This window comes from Ptychodera flava, chromosome 14, assembly GCF_041260155.1.
Source record: "Ptychodera flava strain L36383 chromosome 14, AS_Pfla_20210202, whole genome shotgun sequence".
In the NCBI taxonomy this organism is placed as follows: Eukaryota; Metazoa; Hemichordata; class Enteropneusta; family Ptychoderidae; genus Ptychodera; species Ptychodera flava.
In genome coordinates this window covers 9,434,813-9,454,044 of record NC_091941.1, presented here as the reverse complement: position 1 = coordinate 9,454,044, position 19,232 = coordinate 9,434,813, and the positions used below count along the sequence as shown (strand labels likewise).

The window sequence follows — 19,232 nt, the reverse complement described above, 5'->3', positions numbered from 1 at the left end:
TTAAAAGGTGTTAATCATGAAAGTGAGGCGCGCTAATTTGCATATTTGGATATTTTATTCATGATACGGGTAATCAGTCAGTAACCCCTACTCTGTGTCTAACTTCATACCGACCCGGTATCTTATGACCGTTTTATATCAAAGCATCAAAAGGAAACCGAGGTTCGTTTGATCTCATCCAGTCTAAAACCTGTCCCGGTCCAAGGAAACAACAGGTAAGAGTGAAATAATTTGAACAATATCACGATTTTGTACAGAAAATAAAATCCAGAAAATAAACTCTTCTGCTACCGAATCGAATGAACTTTCACTTACTGACCCTCATAAATATAGTTCATAGACCTTTTCAGTTCATGTGTGCGATGTTTTTGCTATTGTAATCGGCTTCTGTTTGTTATTCCAGGCAAGGAAGACAAGAATGGAAATTCGTATCTCCCTGAATATATATATTTTCATTTATCCTTACATGTAGGTGTAGGGCTTTCATGTTCTGTTACTGACGGCTCGATGACAAAGGTGAGGAGAAACTATTGGGCTCAGTTTTTTGTTGTCAGATCTGTCTACAAGATGAAAGATTTACGAAATGTTACGTCATATGCTATTATCGATATTGCTCAAAGAAATAGCTGTAACTTTTTACAAAATTTCGATCATATTTTGGTCTGGATAAAAACAACTACATTTTCCACACGATCCCCTCCTAAAGTGTGTTGAAACACGTTGGTCACTATGAAAACAAACATGTTGTGTATAATATGCAAATTTTATTGTCGATAAAAAAATTGTGTTCCGCACAAATATTCATCGTCAACAGCACTGTGAGCATTTGGCACAACACACATACAGATTGTACTGATAACTTGAAGTTGAACATTTGGCATTTCGGCGTGATTTGGGCATTAGAAGAAGAAACTGTATTTGAAAAAATAAAAACAAAAAACTCAACAGAACAAAGAAGACTGAAACTAATGGGCGTTAAAGGGATTCTGTCCCATGTGTTTATAATAACCGATCTGAGTTTACTTGAGACCACGCAAAATAAAGAGCGCCACCAACACTGTTTCGCTACTAGCATTTCGCTACTTGCCTATTGCTTCATTTAGATCTATGCAACTTTGTGATAACTGAATAAAATATTATTGGAACATATTCGAGCAAAAAACTCACGACATAATGAACCAAATTTTAGCACTACACATTTATGTATTTTCGGAGTTGAAACTACAGATATTTCTCGGCAATTTCTTGTTGCTGATATTAATCACAGTGTGAACGAGATATAGGTTAGTATGATGTCATGATAGTACAGTGTATCACAATTAGAAATAAACTTTACAAATTTATATAAAGAGGAAAATTGAAAATACCACAGATTAAGTCACTAGATTTTTTTGGGTTTTTATGAGAACTGAAATTAAGTTAAGTTGTAATGTCGCAACATGGAAAGCATTGCAAAAGAATACAAACCTGAGATTAGATCAGTTTAACCATAGAGCTCAGGTCTATGGTTTAAAAATTAAATATTTCTCAACCGAGAAGTGAATTCAGGGCAAAGTAAATCATTGTGACATTTTCAAGATTTTAGGGTAACGAACTACCCACTGGTATTGCAGTATCAATAAATTATTTTGGGTTTGCACGTAGAAATGCAAGAAAACTTCCTTGTAGTACCGGTACTGTTTATTTTCTTGAAACTCTCACAAAAGACTTGGAATGAGAAATTGTTTTGAAAATTATACTGAAAGTAGTGTCATCGGACTAGATTTCAAAATAAATGGCGAGGTTATTCCTCTCTGTACAGGAGAATATGCAGAGAAAGCTGCGCTGAAAAGTCGGTCGATTTCGTTAGCCTCTTTGATAAATATATCATTGTTTATTTTCATTGCTTGGTGAGAAGCACATTTTGCTTTATGCAATTTACAGGCAATTTGTCAAGAAATGTTTTAGAACTATACACACTGCAGGAAATATCTCTGCTTCAGTTTTGATATGATGTATGCATGTTCGAGGGCTGAGAATTGTCAAAAATGTTAACTTCATGAAATCCAAGGGCATGGCGTATTTCAATAGGACATAACTCAAAAGGTATGATTGGAACACCACGTTTTTATCATTTTTCTTCTCCACTCATTGTACCCTACAACATATGCAACTGTAAAAAGATAATAATACCTGTGGGTGACGACCCACCTCAAAAATGAACTCAATGGGGCACTGTAACAGCAGATAAAATGTGAGAATTGCTTTAGAAGAAACTTTTAAAATTGTAAGGAAGCGCAAAGCATTGGGAATGCACAACCACGGGGCAATTCAAAGGATATGGTTGAAACGAAATTAGCGTAGCTTTGTTTCACATTTGCAGAATTTTCACTGATAAGTCACATGTGGTCGTCTGGCTGACAATAATGGTAGACGGTATACACCATGGTCGTGAAAACTGCCTCTGGCTGTACTCACGGCCAGTATTGCGTCTAGTACCGAAGTAGTGTGTTGAACCTCAATGTATGTTTTTGAAAAGTTTGTTGCTCGTAAGGTAATATGATATGTCGTACTACGAATACATTGAGGTTTCCCATATGTCTCTCTGCCTTCGAGCCTCGCGAGTTCAGATGTCCCTGAAAAAGATAATTGTTGATGCATATTTCATATGTCTAATGGAACGTTGCCATAACAACTCCAGGGCTCTTTCCCGGTAAGAAGTTCTCTAGTTAATTTTTGAGCAATATGTGCAGAAGCTGAGTAGAATTATAGTGCAAGACCTTGATTTGTTTATATATGCAACTGTTTGAGTGCAATCCTGAGTTTGAGTTCAATCCTCTCCGCTGCGTATTATTTCATGCTAACACTATGTGTTTGCCGAGTATACGGAGCTGTTGTCACTGGGCACGGGCGCGGAATCTGCACGTTAGATGAACGCGATAAAACCGATTGACCGAAGTTTGGTTTCGAGGATGCCTCGACAACAACAACAACAACAACAACAACAACAACAACAACAACAACAACAAACTCCAGAGGCTTACTCGAACACATGATAAAAGTTTCGATGTTCAAAAATGTCAACAATGAAACTGAATCGTAGAACGTTTTAAAAAATGTCAGAAAATCAAAATAGATTTTTTTGTCTTTTCAACAGCCAATGCTGTTAGTATGCACATGCGGGTAGGTCTATAGACACATGCATCTCCACGGTCCTTTGACCAGGTTAATTAAAGTGTTAAAGGTAAAGGGCGTTAATAGGTAGTTCTTCTGGTTGCATAAATTTGCACATGTTTTGCTTCGCAGATGCTAGCAAACATATGGAATGCAAAAACTTCACACTAGTCGCAACGTATCTTACAATTTCTGATTATCTTATGTGATACCCTGTCAGTCTGTACGTATGTGAGGCATGTTTGGTATATTTGCGTCTTGATGTTATATGAAAAGTCCCTCTCGTTTTCATGATACAGTTTGAAGGTTATCGTAGCTCAGCCACTGCAATCAAAAAGCCGAGGTTGGAAGATCTTCCCCCCTCTACTGCCTATGTTGTAATGAAGTCAACTACAACATACTCTCCGCTGCTTCGTAAAAAGAAAATGGTGTACGCACCGCCCTTCGAGTCGTTTCTTCATGGTAAAAATCGCCGTGACAATTCCATAAACAATTAAAATCTTTACAGAGGCAAAGCTATTATTAACTTATCGTTAACTTTCTAAGTTTAGACAGTGTTTGAAAATGTTTAAAGTTATTTATTTGTTCTCTGGATTTTTGACAGGAATAGATTTATGACGTCTTTCAAGCAAACTCAAATTACAAGTAGGTGCAAATGTCTTAAATTTGGGCAATCAAATCAACATTAATAACCGTAGAGGGCGTACATTTTGTACTTGTCTTTGAACTTTATGCTATTGCTCCCGGGTATTGCTCACCGTACGCAATTATTGAAATTACTTGCAGAATGACCTAGATCCATAAACATATAATGTGAAATTTCTGGGCCAAATGGGATCACCTGATTTGCCAAGTCTTCAATCTGTGTCACCCTGCAGGCAACTCGGGCATTCAACCTTAACTCGATTTTTGCACATGTTGAGTGTTTACTAAACGGTTCATTTCATCGAGTTAGACAACATGTGCGTTGCCTTCGGGACGCGCAATAGTTGGAGAAGTAAACACTGTCTTTCTGGCAGCGGCTACAACGAAAAAAATGCACTCTCTTTTTTTATCGTGTTGTTTGGAATCCTGCCAGATATTTATTTGCAGATGCTGTCGTCTGTTCTGTTGGTCGATAAAACAATAAATGAAAGGAGTATGGGTGAAATTGACTGTGTGACGAATCATACGCCTTTGCAGTGCTTCGTTTCACTTGTGACGTCAAAAGATCACAGCTACTTTGTTGTTAGCGAGTTCTTTTCAGTACAAGAGTACAGTACCCACCTTCAAGGTCACCAAGCGCGTAATGTGATTGTAACCCCACTCGGCACCCGAGTAAACATTCTCCTTCGTTTTGTGAGAAGAAATCCCGAAAACTAGGTTTATAGTTCAAAAGCGGGGAGGATATATCAAGTGTTCGAATGAAAATATTAAAGACTTTAGTTTACATCTCGAATATATATATAAGAGAGTACTCCCTGCCCTACCTACCTACCTACCTACCTTCCTACCTACCTACCTAACCTACCTACCTACCTACCTACCCACCCACCCACCCACCCACCCACCAATCCATCCATCCATCCATCCATCCATCCATCCATCCATCCATCCATCCATCCGTCCATCCATCCACCCATATATATATATATATATATATATATATATATATATATATATATATATATATATATATATATAATTATATATATAATATAATGTAAATTACAGTATTGTGGTGTAAAAGCGGTATTTCTTATGCTGAAATTCATGAAATTCTATTCCGATCACAAGATTAAGAGACAACCTTTCGGTCACATTTAACCTATTCTTGAAATTTTGCCAATTCTACCATGTCCTACTTGCGATGACGTGATGATGACGGGCTATTTTCATCAAATCGTAAATGTTATTTTGGCGCACCATTGAAGTAAAAATAATCTGGTAACTTGCAAAACCAATGCTACAGTGTGAGAAACCTTGTGATCATAGCTTTGGTAACCGGCTCTCTCCAACTTTAGTAACCAGCAGGATAGCCGGAGAAAAGCGGGCTCCGTAACTCGGATGCCCTGGGAAATGACGCGAGTCTGTAGACTCGGTAGATTGAGTATCTGGGGGCGATATTTTGCTTTCATTGAGTAGACATGACATTAATCTTGAGTAACTAGGCCAAACACTTTCCTGATAACCTGAGGATCATCAACTGGGACAATCGCTTTAGTAGTTGAGATAACACACTTCCTTGAGTAACAAGGGCGATGTTCTAAGTGACCAAGGCAGTTACTTCAGTTACCATGGAAACTGCCAACGTAAGCAGGGCAATAGCTTGAATAATCAGGGCGGTTAGCATAGCAACAGGGGTAATAATTAGAGTAGATACGGCAACAGCTTCCGTAGTTAGGGCGACTGCCTTGGTAACTTGGGCAATAACTGGAGTAGCCAGGGTAACATCTGGAATAAGCGGAGTGGCTGCCCTATATTCAGGTCAATTAAGTGAACAGGGAGTAAGCAGGGCCATAACTTGAGGAGCAAGGGCAATAATCCACTTTGTCGGTCATTAATGACACATATTTTGATCATTACTCAAACTTTGACCTTTGTTGTGAAATATGATGAAAATCCCTGTATCTGAATAAATTTAGATGACCTTTTTCATTGTTTTGGTCAAGTTCTGTATGCCAAATGCAACTTCTTATTCCACTACCAAAATCATGTGGTAAGAAAAGGTATCCTTAAGCTCGCCAACTCGGCGTCTATGCGTGGAAATGACACACTGTTATTGTTTACATTTGAACCCTTGGTCCGGATCAGAATTTACTTACAACAATAAAACTGCAGTCTACACACGTACAGGTTGAGTTGACAAGCTGGATACTGTATCTCGACAAGCTTTTAGCAAGTAGAACAAGAAACTATGGTTGACATTGAAAACCAAATCAGCGGAGGGAAATCTCATAAAAAATCACAGCTACTGGCACTTTTAACTGCATTACCTATTACTTGTAATGTTTTCCCTGTACTTGTGTTCAATCTTTACGATACAATGCCAAACTTCATTGTGTTTGTATGATTAATAGTTGCATTTCAATACGCTTTGGAGCTAAGAAAGAGAAGGGTGCATGCTTTCTTGAACAGGAATGATGAAAATAAAAGGTTGCAGCTATTGTTATGTGAAAGGAAAAAAATGTCATCCTCATGTGTGATCGAGGTTTATCGATCACGGAGATCCTTGACGTCTACAAAGTTTTCAAAGGAGACGATGTCAAAATATGAAAACTTATGCTGGGTCACTTATCAACGCAAACGGAACGACTTGAATCTCCGGGAATGTTTCAACGCGAACTTTTTGTGAACTGAAGATGTAGCCTACGCCCAAGCAGGGAAACAAGTTAAAATCAGCCGACATACAATTTTGTTTGTGACCATGGGATAACAATCTAATGACGTAACCAAATGCGTCACAGGTGAAAAGTAAAAAAAAAGAAAGAAAGAAAAAAGAAACACACAAAAAGCGAGTGTCAGAATGAAAATTCCAGCACTGAGGAAAAACGTTGTTATACAGGGTCACGATACGAAAAACTTGAGTAACACAACATCCAGGGCATAACTTCGCGAAGGACGAAGTAGTTGGTAAACACGAGAGAATGGTCCGGTATTTACGCAACGGGAGTCGATTGCGAGAAAAACAACATTCTCTTAACTAGGTTCAGAATACTTTAAACCGCATACCTTTGATCGAATGACGGAAGACTTAGATGCATATCACTCAGCGATCCATGAAGTACCTATCTACTTCTCAGCTTTTATACCCAAACAAATACGTTTACTGCGGTCTCACTCGGATGCGTGACACAGTTTCGCTGAAAGGAAAATGCCTCCCTTATTGGGAAGCATGTATGGTATGCATCAAAATACCGCATCGTCAGGTTCGTCGCGACCCTTTTCTTTAAAAACAAATAGGGTTTTCCCCAAGAAAACATCTCCTCGACGCAAACGCTTGCGTAAACATCGGTTCTGAACGAAAACGATGCATACGAATTTCAACCACTCAAGAAACGAGAAATGCTTTTTTCTTTAAAATCACTACCAATCTATCAACTAGCCTTCACTGTGTTCTTTCTGTGTAAGTATGCTTCATAATGGATTTTCCGATTTCTTGTAATGATCCTGTCACACTTTTCTGCCGCTAGCACTAATAAATTGTTGCAATTATTATGTAATGTGACGTCAGGTTGCCTTGACACTGGTTGCTGAGGTGATGTGCATGTGATGCTGCTGGGTCTTTCACATCGGAGAGTTGCATCATGGTAGAGCGATGACATTGGATTACCGTAACTGCGGTGTGTCGTGACGCTAGCCTGCCGTTACAGATGAGTGACATGACTCATCTTTGCTATGTAACTGTGTGACTACTATGCTGGGGAGATCTGTTGCAACTCTGTCTGCAAATAGACTTGGTTCAACTTGGTGAATTTTTACAAAATAAATTCATTTTAATACAAAAGTTTCTCTTGAGTCTTCTATTTCATACAAACCTAATTGAAATTTGGCAACCCAGGTCAGGTTTTCCTAGCGATCGAACGCGTTACCTTTGAGTCTGCGCGTTATAGTTCGTTTCTGCCTGGTGAAACTCCCCTGTATCGCGTTCATTCCACTCATCGCGGTCACCCCACTCATATGTTTGATATGAGAACAGAACACAAATCATTGTGTCCACACAAATCAAACGTTTACAAATCACAGACCTGAACCAAGTCTACATATCATGATAAAATATCGTTGCAAAGATAATTGTTAAACTGCTTAATGTGCGGCATATTCCTCATCGCCACTCTAGCTAGCTATAGAAAATTATTTCTCCTCCAGATTGCACAGTAAAAGAAAACTTTCGGGCCCTGCAAAACTAAGTAAGATATCAAGTCAATTATTAGTTATGCTGCTGCTTCATGAAAGGCGCTCTCTGATTGGCTCCTCGTCAACGCGTAGAGGTACTTACAAGTCAATTAAATCGACTATTGCCTCTTGTGGTAACTCCAGGTGTTGCCGCAAAGAAATTCCAGTTGTTTACAATTTGTGCTGCTTTGTTAAAACATGGTATGATAGGCAAATAAGTTTTATTATGCAAAAAATGCAAGTTTTCTCGTCATTGACAGAAATGAACTCGTAAGTACTTAGCTTTTATAACTTTTTGCTTTGCTGTGAGTTAGCAACGTATATCTGCCCACAGACCCTAGAACGGTTTCTAGGGTCTATGATCTAAGCAGACAATAACGTCATACAAGTCCTATTGCAGAGAAAATTTTCTAGATCAGAGCCTTCCTTTGAGTCATGTTCATGGAGTAATCGCTAGAATATATATCATTTTGAAATCGACATTGAATCGTCCGATCAGGTATAATGAATATAATTAATTATAAGTAATGTTTGCTATCATTTGGTCATCAGTGTTTCATAGTGTTAGTGTTTCATAACGGGGCTGTGAACATTAATATAGGGTCAAAGGTCAGTTATAAGCAGGTGCGATTTTTCCAGGAAAGTTACACCTAACCATGCTGACAGAATATGTATCGCTTTATATTGCTGCGTTTTAGGCCTACATGTACGTAAATTTCTAAGAATCATACTAATCGATGGACGGTAAGCTTATTATTGATATTTATATGCTTTGAGTTCCAACAGAGTAAACTGTTTCGTAGAAGAGACGAATCGTTCATGCTAAATGCTCATACTTTCATTGGAAACACTCTTAGATATCTCAATTCTTTTTCTAGGATTTATTGAAAGACGACGCCTTTCTTTGGCGGGAAGCATCGAGATTGTCCCTATAATTGGCATTGGAGACAAGGGTAGCAGTAAAGACGAACCATTATCATTTGAGAGCTGTCAAGGAAACCTAGCACTGGATGTTGTGCAACCAAGCGTGCAATTTTCACATCCATTTAAATTCCCCGATGTCTCCCGTAGAATATTTGTTAGTATTACAGGCTCATCTTCGCTTCTTTCATCCATGCCGATATCAGGCAATACGAGTTTTCATCTCCTAGAGGGACATCCGTCGCCATGGCAATATATCTACCTCTAGATTTTATTTTGTTTCTTGAGATGCACGAGTACAGTTGATTAGTTTTGTTGGTAACGGATAACGAGCCATCGCCATCAAGTTCCGTGTGAATATTCCCGCCGGCCAATACAAAACAAAAGGCGTTTGTTAGCCTGGATTCTGGACACGCCGTGGAAAATGTTGTACCACCCCACATGTTCCAAATCTTGTCATGAAGATTTAAAAAAAGATTATTTTTCTGGACTTTGGAAAATGATGACAATGTGAGTAAGGCGATGTGTTCAAAGGTAAAAGTACAGGTCACCTTGGGGCAGTGGCTGAATTCCAGGGCATAGCTCTTTTTCAAGGACGGTCAAACAAAACACTCTGTCGTCAGTGGTTTTTAATAGTCAATTTATTGAATCAGGTAATCTTAAATCTGGAATATGCCTTATAAAAAAATCCTCTGAGACGTCTCAGATGGTGTCGATACTTTTATCGTGGAGGTTTACGACTCAAACGGCCCCGTGCCCAAACTTTATCACCAACGTACAGCTAGCCGACTGTGACTTCTAACTATAACTGATCTGTTCTGGTAAAAATCTATTATGTCGTGCCGGCCTTATTCACTGTAGGTGATATATCCCCTGCAGCCGTATCTGCTCAGTTTGGCGTTGATGTCATTGATAGTTGTGACGTGGGTGTGGTCGGTGTCAGGCTCAGGCGATGCTGATGATTTGTCGAGGATTGCCGTGGGTAGACGATCTATTGCTTCCCTGGGAAAAACCCGTTGCAAATAAACAAATCACTGGACAGACGGGACTCCCGTCACAGAATTGCAAGACGAAAGGGGTCAGTGAACTGGAGAGTACACGAAGCAACGAGCACACTTATCCATGACATTACTGTTCCGTAACAATTGGATGGTTTGCAGAAAAAAGCATCATGGTGCACAATTTATGGAACAAAAATTCATAAAAGACAATCATTCAATATTGCTTGTGTGGGTTTAAACCCCATATAGACTTGTTGAAATTTTTTCTTTCGTTTCTTTCAAAAAAAAAGAACTTTGTTTGAGCATCTTTGAGTCAGACATGGTTTTGCTAACATGTGCCCTCATTTCTCACTCTTTTGGGATGCACTTTGCTCGAAGACACGAGAGCGCTACATTGAGAAACACAAACATGTTCTATTGACAATTATAACTGCTGATCTCTACCGCGACGCTCCCCCCATTATTTCGACCTAATAATATGTTGTTCTCATTTTCTGCCTGCCACTTGAACTTGAATTCTTGGAAGCGTGAACGTCAAACTCTGAAAGACCTCGATTGTTAATTCCGTGATCAAGTTCGTTGCTGGGGAGGACACGCCGTCGTCTCGCGATCAGCTGTACACTAATACTGTAGAGCGAAAAATGCATTTTCAGCAGACCAAACTTGAAAGAAAAAAACACGAAACAACATTCACATTTAAACCACACAACTTTAAGGTAGAATGCGCCTCGGGGACAGATACTCGGACTCTAAACTTTTACAATGCTTTTTTGATAAATCACTTATAAGGGTTAATCTCAAAGGTCTTGGAGTAAACACGATTGGAACTAATTTGGGATAATTGGATGATCATATTTTTCAAATTTCTCAAAAGTGTTCGGTTCTCGATAGCTGATCGTTGCGATATTACAAATTACTCATAAAAACAAGTGTGTAACGTAAAAAGAAAAGCAGATGAGCTTACATTTGCAGACTTAATCGACATTAATTTACCATCCAATTATCCCCAAATTAGTTCCAATCGTGTTAGTAAGAACATTTTTACGGTCTTAGTTTTCCGAATTTTCGCTTAGATTTAACATACGCATAGCGGCCATTTTGAATTTCAAATATCGATCAATATTAGGTTATTTGTTGATCGAGTGCCAAAATTTTCAAGATGACCCCCTGATTTTTCTTGTTGACTTGGCGAGCGAACAGTTGAAAGTTTCGTTGAAAAAAGTTGAGCAAAATTTTAAGTCTTTCACTTTCGAGGTGCATACCGGCGCCTCGCAGCTGCATGCAGCTGTTCGGACTTGGAAAATCTAAAAATTTATCTCATGTCTGCAGCTTTTTGAACTCACTTTGCAACTTATATTTTCTCCCTTTTCTTTTGGTGAAAATCGTAGACATAGAGAGGGAATATGTAGAGAAGTGGCCATTTTGAATTTCGATCAGTAAAGTAACATTGAAATTTTCGTGGCGCTAAGTATAAGCAGCAAATTTAACAAATATTTCTAGGACAGGGTCGTACTACCTTAATGCAACCATTTAGAGAAAATAGCGGGAAAAAGAAGAGAGAAATGAGAAAAAAAGCCATGATCGTTGATTCGCTCACGTTATTCGATAAGTGCTCAGACTGTCATATGGTCGTTTCCTAATGCTGCGCTCTAAGCCTGTGAACATGCCAGCAATCTGAGACAACTACACAATTGCGGTAGTTTTCTGAGCTACAATGCTATTCTGAGCCACGACCCAGACTAGTGTTAGAGAGAATGGACTTCCCGCTGCGTAACCATTTCCCACGTCGTGCCAGTGCACACGTAACCCCAGTTTGAGCCGACTGCCCGGAAACTTATCGGTGTCAAATATTCATAGAATTTCTCGTATGTGTCAATGATCATGTAGAAATCTGAACCATGTTGAAAAGTCTGCAGTTACGACCGGGGATTCAATTTTGGGGAAAAAATCGTGCCGAATTAAAAGAAATGAGTCGCTTTTTTCACGCCATATTAAACTTTTAGGCGTAAAAATGAAAACTGTTCGCAGCTGTCTTCCCTCAACGGTTTAAATGGGTACACTTCTCGAGACTTAAAGACTTAAACTTCAGTTTTTCTCAAACTTTCCCAAAGGAAAACCTCAACCATACTTTTACCAGATCAAGAATACTAGCAATCAAGAGTCATCGTGTAAATTATGGTAGTAGTGAAACAAATTGCCTCACATTTCTCGATATTTTAAATTCACAGTGGTCGCCATCCGTATGTTTAAGTCCATAGGGGAAGTTCAATTTTCGATTATCAATAAAAAAAACAAACTTTCTTTTTCTCAGGACTTTCAAAATTAGTCCCCTCAAAAGGTAGATCAGAAAATCATTGTAAAAATTTGAGAGTCACAATATTTGTCCAAGAGGCGTATTCCACCTTCGAATTGGAAGAAACCCCTCTTGTTTTCCAGTTTTCTCTCTCTTCCAGCTCACCAGGGCAGATGTCCAAAAATTCATGATGCGCCCTCACACAAAAGTAACTGCCCGCCCGCCTGCCCGCCAAGAAACTTTGCGAACACCCTTTCCCCGACCAATTTTGCAAACTGTTTACCACTGTTTAATATATGCAGAGCAGTTCATACGAGGAAATCTCAGGTCGAGAAGGTGCACATCGTCACGTACATCAAATAATACAAGGAGTAGAACACAATAACCAGAAAGACGACGAGCTAACCGAGCAGTACTTCTACTGGTTTGCTTTGTTTCCATCGAAATCAAACCCACAATGCATGACTCAGCTGTTATGTCAAACTCTCTTCTTCTTCTATTCTACCAATAAAAATTCATGGCTGACTAAGGTTAATTAAAGGTGCGGAGCAGCCGGAAAACGCAATGAATGCACGAACACTGTATTTACTCGACGTGATGTCAGCTGTCAAAAATAGGAAGACAAATCTAAAGAAAATGTATGGACCTATTGGCGGCAGTGAAACAACTTACAGTCTACCACGCCTCACTGGACCCTTTAATAATATATCGGAGCAAACGGCAGAAAAACTCCTTAAGTATCAGATTGTAAAAGCTAGACTTTAGGCCAGTGAATACCCTAAATTTAATATGATTCAGTTTACACACATTGACTGGCCATGAGGGTAGTAACATAGGGGACTGGTCAGTTTCTTCGGCCTGGGGGGGGGGGGGCGGTGGATTATTTTTTGCCGACGTCAAAAAGTGGCTGACCCCCCTATTCCAAATTTTGAAAACAGGGTGACCCCCCTATTCCAAATTTTGAAAACAGGGTGACCCCCCGCACGCGACAACTGTAAAACAAAAGGTGGACACACACACACACACACACAACACACACACACACACACACACACACACACACACACAGACATGTCAATCATTAATATCAAAGAGGAAAAAGCAGTAAACTTTGATGGGTGTTAAGACTTGCCAGCCATCCAATTAAATCTCCTGAGGAGCCTTAGAGAGGCATTTCAGCCAAATCTGATGTGTGCAGTGTCTGAGATGACCTTTTCTTGTAACATTGAAACCATAAAAGCACAGCTAATAATGACAAAAACTGCCTTTTTAAGTGTTACTTTGGTCATAAAAAAGCATAATTCTACAGAAAACCTGAGACACAAAGGAAAACAGTTGCATCAATGAGAACGAAAGATATCTTGTCATTTTTCTATCTCTAAAATAAGTCACTGTATCAAATATATATTGTGAAATATTTGTGCAGGCTGCCTTCTCATACTAAATTATCGCATAGAAAGAACAGAAAAGTATCAGGAATTTGTCATGCTTTCATATGAAATGCAGATTTCATAACGGTACACTTTCACTTAGCAAACATCAAGATATCTCTGGCATATATCTCTGATTTATTAAAGTATGGCGCCCGAAGGGCGCGGAGAAAAATATGAAACATCCTGATATCTCTGATATATATGTCTTGTATATTAAAGTCATGCACAGGAAGGGCGTGCTGAAAAATGACTGATATATTAAAGTAATGCGCTCGAAGAGCACGCTGAAAAATATTGAACATACAGATATCTCTGATATATGTATGCCTGATATGTTAAAGTTGGGCGTGCTGAAAAATATGTCTGATTATTAAAGTTATGCGCCCGAAGGGCGCGCCGAAAAATGCAACTGAATGATGAAATTTGAGGCTGACACGATGCATTTTAGGCAATGATGAGCCTGTGTCGAAATTCAAAAACACACTGAACCCCCCCCCCCCCCCCTATTGGGCATTTCAAAAATATGTGACCCCCTATCACCAAAATCAAAAACAGGTCGACACCATGGATCCACGGCCCCCCAGGCCGAAGAAACTGACCAGTCCCTAGATTGGTTTCCGAGGGCCTGAGATTCGCCTAAAAATAGTCTGTTTCACAAGTCAGGAGAAGAGCGGACCGGCCAAAATAACTGTTTTCCGCTGACTCTCAGGCTCTTAGGAAACAAACCCTATATGCTGTTACCCGAATATGACCAGTCCATACATGCTTTGTACTACACCTCGTTCAATTTTCTCACTGAAATATCGAGCACTTTGTCCGTTATCACTCAGTCGAAACTGTTCTAGTATATGCGCATGCGTGGATAGCGCTTTCAAACTTTCACATCTTAACATGATAGCAGTTGTCTGACTGTACCGGTCAGTATACAATTTCCAAATTGTTCACTGTCACTGGCTCTTTCCATGTATCACTGCCAAAATGACGTATTCCACGTGACCAGAAATTGACAAATCGGGCAGGGATTTTGGATGAGATGTTACAGTATCTGTCGATTTAAGCTTATACATACTCAATGAAGGCTCATTAAAACACTGCGCATAAGTGAATCGAGCATTAGATGAACATCATACAAGCTACATGCAATGCACTTACATCGAAGAATGAGGTAAGGGGAATGGGATTTCACGGCACAACAAGAAAACTGAACGTTCTTCAAAGAACGATTAATGTCCTTCACCGTGACTGATCTTCTCGATACTGACTTAGCGAATTTAAATTTGCCTAATCATCCGGCATTGAACATAATTATTGTCATTCAATATTTTTTTGCGAGAAAGGGAAGACATCCGATGTGACTGAGCATACTCTGTAAAGTGCCTGATCTGTAACGTTGGTACGGATGTTAGTTCAGTTCTAATTCGTTTTCGTGACAATGAAGGCTGCCAGACACGGACTCACAGAAAGGGTCAGAATTAGTAACTTGATCAAAATTCAGAAGTTTAAGGATGGAATGTTACATCTTTGGTAGGAGTGGTCAAGAATTGCGATATGCAAATCTTTACGGTAAATTCCAATATTTGAACGCTTTTTTTTTAAGTTGCGTGGCATGCTAACTTTCCGCCATGATTATACGCGTTATTTTCCTACAGACTTTGACATGAATATTTCATGCAAGAGCGCCGAGGCGGCGATGGAATTGTGGCAATTTTTGCGCTACAAACTCATTTCCATATGCACCACTTCCTCCGATACTTAAGTAGAGCTCTAAAACTGTTGAGCAGAAGAAAACATAACGTGTTCATGGAAAATGTGAATGGTGTCGTTTGAACGATCATTAATTCTTTAAGGAAAGACATAAGGTCATAAGTCCCCATTAAGAAGGTCAATTGTGCGTGAAGCTGTCGTAAATAATTCGCTGTTAATCTGATTATTTACAACCTAGAACTTAGTTTGAACAAGATGAAATATTGCAAGTAATGATATCGCTGTAACGATACAACCTGGCTACATTGCAAAAACACATGCAGAGCCCCCGTTTTATTCAATAACTAAACCAAACGGCAATAAATAACACATTTCATCTCCTAAAATCAAGTTACCGGAATGCGAAGTCATTTCTATTTTAACGTAGGCTCATTATTCGCCATTGCTAACAAACGTGATACATTTCAGCTATTCGTCGGACCACGGTACTGTAGTTTACAGCGTACATAGGCTAGTCGACGACTACTCATTTTGCTGCACAAAACATAAAATCATGGCTTTGCTGCCACGATCGTAAAACTACCAACACTTTTGTCTGAACCAATGAGCTGTACCGAGAGGAACTCCCAATTTCAAAAAATGTCTACGACGCCAGATGGCGCTTCTAATGAACACTAATCAACGCTGTGGAATTAACTTGGATTGAAACTGTACCAAAGATAGAATATAAACCTGGCTACAAAAATATGCACGTAATAACAAAAGAAGGCACGAATATATATTTCATTTAGAACCATCAAGCACTCTGCTGATTTAACGTTTAATTTCATTCGCCCATATCTCCCTTTTCGCGTTGGGTAAGATACACCGTGTCGCTATAGTTACTGTGAAAGAGTGCTTCGTTTTATGTCCATTAATGATCATAATTATGATCGGTGTAAAGACACGCATGCCTGCTACTTGATCGAATGTACTTGGCTAATCACTTTCCGTGCCGATGGAGGACGGTGGACTGATGATAGGCAAGCATTTTTTGGCACAATCAAACTTCTCGCGAATAAACAGATTAAGGAATGCAAATTACTAGACTTTGGTACATAGCTTTCATTTGCGTAAAATAAGAAACGGTCATGAAAAAAATACCTTGAAAAAAGGACACCAAAAATATATGCTGGGATGACACTATGAGTAATGCTGCGTCTGATACATGTATTAAAGTGTAGATAGGAGATAAAAAACCAAGACGTCACAATGTTTGGACATACCATGTAGTCTGCACAGCATTATCTGTCCAGGGATATTGAAATCGCGTCCCGGCGTTTTCCCGGGGTAGCGTATAGTTTCAGGGCATGGAGCTTTAGATACTAAGTCTGCAAGCCGAACAATGCTCGATTCTGCATTCATTATTCACCGTTGGTAGAGGCGTACACAGCAGCAGTGAAAAGTTAAAACAACAACAATCAGTTTGTCAAGGAAGAAAAGAAATCCTAATAGCAGGGGAAAGAAGCACTCTGGGTAAACGAACGTTAAACAATCGCTGTTCAAGGCTGATTTGATATTCTCAAGGATTTTATTAACATGATAAGAACGTGCGTACATCGATTCTAAGTTTTTAATATTCTCCAAACTTGCTGTTACTAAAATTCAAAATGCGTATTATAAATCATTAGAATAAAACCTGAGTTTTAGTAAGAGTCTTTATCAAAATGAAGTATTTGGCCCAGCAATGCTCATGACAATGGCTATTCTGTTCAGGGATTTTGTAACAGTGGGAGGAATGCGGAACAAACGAGCACGGGCGAACAAGTGATAGGTGAATGACCTCTAGCATCGAAATGACCGTAGGGGCATCGACCCCGGCAATAAATCACCGAGATTTTCGTAATCTCCTCCGTCTTTTGTCGAAAATTCCCAAGGAGCGGTTAAAGGAGAGCCAAATCCTAGAAATGCAGGTATGCAAGTGTAGTCGAAAAATGCATGACAATTGCAACAGTATTCGGTCGTCTTGATCTTGCATTTTGCGACCAGGTGCAGGACAATGACAGAAATTTTGTCCTAGGTAATGAATTTTCACTCATTTCCCGTATTAAAGCTGGCATTTCCTGCACAACTTTTCAGTTTTCGGGTGACTTTAAAGTCTCCCGGATTATAGAAAGTGTTGTAAATGAATTAATGTTAGTATTAGTGACATTGAAAATGCTACCAACGTTATTGAAGATAAAGTAACAATGATTTTATTTTGGCTGATTTGTAGACGGCACCGTATTTTGTCATCAAGGATGACTTCCAAGCAAATGTCTATTAAACAACTCCTTATTCTTCTAGACAGATAGTATGACATACCCATTGCTGAATGTCAAAATACAAGACGTGACTTTGCCGCTAAGGTGACGTCACGGAGGCCGCTAGATTTGTTAGCCAAGGGGAACCTCGCCACTTGCTAATCTTAGTATCGTCAGTGAAAGGTAAACACTGACGGTCGTTCAGACTGAACGTCCGTCAGAGTGTAGTCCTTCCACGAACTCGACAAGAGTACACCGAAATCAGGAACATTGGACGTCCTTCTGGAAAATCATCCTGCAAAACCATTTCTAGAGAAATGTGGCTCCTGTGATTTAATAGCCTTCAAATATTATATGTCACCCAGTCCGACGTTCATATACTGGGGGATTTTTGAGGGCTTTGGAGGAAACTGCTATCAGTGTATCAGCGTCGCCCTCGACGCCGGGGTCCAAATCGATTCCACAAGGCAAACACAAGCCCGTTGTCTTAGTTACGGCTAGGGTATTTGTCGTAACGTTTCGTGGCGAACCTGGAACGTAAAAGCTATATATAGATCTCTACTAGGCACAGACTGGTCCCATTGCTTAATAGCCAAGCAATAAAGAACTCCCAGACTGATTTACAATAGCAATACGTGGCCAAAAGTAGCAGGATAATCTACCTCTCTAGCTCTCTCATTAAAAACGTTGCTCGAAGCAATCTAAATTTTGACTCGGCTAAGGACTTTATTTTTAGTCTTGATAATTATTTCTTTGTTCAATGTTACAAGAATGTTACACAGAGCGGACCCTAGTAGTAATACGCCCCTACCCAGGGTTTTACAACCACTTTTACATTTGTATTACTCAAAAAATGTCGTATTAGTCAATTATAATAGAAATTCAAAGCTTATACAGAATTTCGGAGAAAGACGGATTACCGGCACCCAGTAAACATGAATCCCGGGATGTCGAGTTACTTGATCAACCTGAAAACCATCGATAGACCAGTAAAATGCGTCAGGTGTATGGGTAGGAATTTCAATGGAATGCGAAAGGTGTTGTTGTTTGTTTTAATTACAAATGCATTTATTGACGTAGAATCTGAAGCACACATCGCCTGCTATGAAATGTTCGCGTTAAGATCATGTCACAGGAACTTTCCAGAACATTTCCGCTCAGGAGGAATTAAAGTGTTGCAAACTTTCAGAGAGAGAGAGAGAGAGAGAGAGAGAGAGAGAGAGAGAGAGAGAGAGAGAGAGAGCAGAGAGACAGAGACAGATAAGGACAGAGAGAGATACAGAGAGACAGGCCACAAGACACAGAGAGAAAGACAGGCAGGCAGGTGAAGTATATTAATAGGAAGTGATAGACGGAGAGACAGAAGTTAAGGTGAGTGGGCATAAAGAGAAGTACAAAAACTTCAGCAATACTTGCTTGAGGAAATACTATGACGAATCGCTCAAAGAATCTCACAGGGCCCTATTAAATTCATGTTGATATAGTTTAAGACTTTAAAAATGTTTGCTAGTGTCATACTTACAGTGTCATGGACCTCATTAAGCCAACGCAAACATATTTCTACTCCCGT

General features: G+C 39.4%; 2 long non-coding RNA genes across 3 annotated transcripts in view; one reads left to right on the top strand and one right to left on the bottom strand.

The window, feature by feature from the left end:
- Positions 1 to 19,232, bottom strand: part of LOC139149252 (uncharacterized) — a 50,140-nt gene that overhangs the window by 3,626 nt on the left and 27,282 nt on the right. The window contains exon 1 of one of the 2 annotated variants that reach the window (XR_011556090.1): positions 6,865 to 6,882. The exons of the other annotated variant lie outside the window; for it this stretch is intronic. This is a non-coding gene — a long non-coding RNA (uncharacterized lncRNA). Of the gene's footprint in view, positions 1 to 6,864; positions 6,883 to 19,232 lie in introns of those variants that run through there. 2 annotated transcript variants of the gene reach the window in all.
- On the top strand, positions 69 to 10,838 carry LOC139149254 (uncharacterized). The gene is made up of 3 exons (XR_011556091.1): positions 69 to 215; positions 404 to 516; positions 8,907 to 10,838. It is a non-coding gene; the product is annotated as an uncharacterized lncRNA (long non-coding RNA).